This window comes from Colletes latitarsis, unplaced genomic scaffold (assembly GCF_051014445.1).
Source record: "Colletes latitarsis isolate SP2378_abdomen unplaced genomic scaffold, iyColLati1 scaffold0047, whole genome shotgun sequence".
In the NCBI taxonomy this organism is placed as follows: domain Eukaryota; kingdom Metazoa; phylum Arthropoda; class Insecta; order Hymenoptera; family Colletidae; genus Colletes; species Colletes latitarsis.
Genome location: NW_027488397.1, coordinates 152,501 through 155,000, shown reverse-complemented (window position 1 = coordinate 155,000; position 2,500 = coordinate 152,501). Strand labels below are relative to the sequence as shown.

The window sequence follows — 2,500 nt, the reverse complement described above, 5'->3', positions numbered from 1 at the left end:
GGAATCTGAGAACAACGCAAGCAGTTTTAGGACAAGTGAACGACCCTCAGCCAGGCGTGGTCCAGGAATTTTATCCGTGGACCGCAATGTGCGTTCGAAATGTCGATGTTCATGTGTCCTGCAGTTCACACGTTGACGCGCAATTAGCTGCGTTCTTCATCGACCCACGAGCCAAGTGATCCACCGTTCAGGGTAATCATATACAATTTACAATTTTTCTCTTTGTATTTAAAAATGCTCCTTGTTCTTTGCTTTAAAAATATTCGATGTTCGCACCTCCGACCAGCGTATCGACGGAGGATTGAACGCGCCATATCGACGACAAAAGTTTCTTTTTGTTTCCTGAATGACGGAAAACCATCGTTCGACGGCCGGGCGTACAGTACATTCAAAAGCCTTTGCGCGTGGCTGCGACCAAACGGGTATAATACACCCGTATATTCTTGGTTCCGAACAGTAACTTCACGCGCAATCGGGCGAACGCACGCGGCAGCGCCCATCGGTTGCTCGATGAAATCGATGCGATAAACTACAGCCTTCTCGGCTGGTCGTCGTTAGTCGCGCGAGCAACGGATGGCCGCACAATCGACGCGTCGTCGTTTGCGATTATTCGCCTCACGTTAGCCATGAGTATGTATATTATTCATTTACGAACGAACGCGGCAGCGTCCATCGGTTGCTCGATGAAATCGATGCGATAAACTACAGCCGTCTCGGCTGGTCGTCGTTAGTCGCGCGAGCAACGATGGCCGCAAAATCGACGCGTCGTCGTTTGCGATTATTCGCCTCAAGTTAGCCATGAGTATGTATAACATTCATTTACGAACGAACGCGGCAGCGTCCATCGGTTGCTCGATGAAATCGATGCGATAAACTACAGCCGTTTCGGCTGGTCGTCGTTAGTCGCGCGAGCAACGATGGCCGCAAAATCGACGCGTCGTCGTTTGCGATTATTCGCCTCAAGTTAGCCATGAGTATGTATATTATTCATTTACGAACGAACGCGGCAGCGTCCATCGGTTGCTCGATGAAATCGATGCGATAAACTACAGCCGTTTCGGCTGGTCGTCGTTAGTCGCGCGAGCAACGATGGCCGCAAAATCGACGCGTCGTCGTTTGCGATTATTCGCCTCAAGTTAGCCATGAGTATGTATATTATTCATTTACGAACGAACGCGGCAGCGTCCATCGGTTGCTCGATGAAATCGATGCGATAAACTACAGCCGTTTCGGCTGGTCGTCGTTAGTCGCGCGAGCAACGATGGCCGCAAAATCGACGCGTCGTCGTTTGCGATTATTCGCCTCAAGTTAGCCATGAGTATGTATATTATTCATTTACGAACGAACGCGGCAGCGTCCATCGGTTGCTCGATGAAATCGATGCGATAAACTACAGCCGTTTCGGCTGGTCGTCGTTAGTCGCGCGAGCAACGATGGCCGCAAAATCGACGCGTCGTCGTTTGCGATTATTCGCCTCAAGTTAGCCATGAGTATGTATATTATTCATTTACGAACGAACGCGGCAGCGTCCACCGGTTGCTCGATGAAATCGATGCGATAAACTACAGCCGTCTCGGCTGGTCGTCGTTAGTCGCGCGAGCAACGATGGCCGCAAAATCGACGCGTCGTCGTTTGCGATTATTCGCCTCTGGCTATCCGTGAGTATGTATAATATTCATATACGAACGAACGCGGCAGCGCCCATCGGTTGCTCGATGAAATCGATGCGATAAACTACAGCCTTCTCGGCTGGTCGTCGTTAGTCGCGCGAGCAACGATGGCCGCAAAATCGACGCGTCGTCGTTTGCGATCATTCGCCTCAGGCTATCCGTGAGTATGTATAACATTCATTTACGAACGAACGCGGCAGCGTCCATCGGTTGCTCGATGAAATCGATGCGATAAACTACAGCCGTCTCGGCTGATCGTCGTTAGTCGCGCGAGCAACGATGGCCGCACAATCGACGCGTCGTCGTTTGCGATTATTCGCCTCAGGCTATCCGTGAGTATGTATAACATTCATTTACGAACGAACGCGGCAGCGTCCATCGGTTGCTCGATGAAATCGATGCGATAAACTACAGCCGTCTCGGCTGATCGTCGTTAGTCGCGCGAGCAACGATGGCCGCACAATCGACGCGTCGTCGTTTGCGATTATTCGCCTCAGGCTATCCGTGAGTATGTATAACATTCATTTACGAACGAACGCGGCAGCGTCCATCGGTTGCTCGATGAAATCGATGCGATAAACTACAGCCGTCTCGGCTGATCGTCGTTAGTCGCGCGAGCAACGATGGCCGCACAATCGACGCGTCGTCGTTTGCGATTATTCGCCTCAGGCTATCCGTGAGTATGTATAACATTCATTTACGAACGAACGCGGCAGCGTCCATCGGTTGCTCGATGAAATCGATGCGATAAACTACAGCCTTCTCGGCTGGTCGTCGTTAGTCGCGCGAGCAACGATGGCCGCACAATCGACGCGTTGTCGTTCGTTTGC

The 2,500-nt window shown here is 51.4% G+C and overlaps 1 non-coding gene across 1 annotated transcript; it reads right to left on the bottom strand.

The window, feature by feature from the left end:
• Window positions 1–40: 40 nt before the first annotated feature.
• Window positions 41–195, bottom strand: LOC143350955 (5.8S ribosomal RNA). Its single transcript, XR_013081369.1, has one exon. It is a non-coding gene; the product is annotated as a 5.8S ribosomal RNA (ribosomal RNA).
• Window positions 196–2,500: the final 2,305 nt, after the last annotated feature.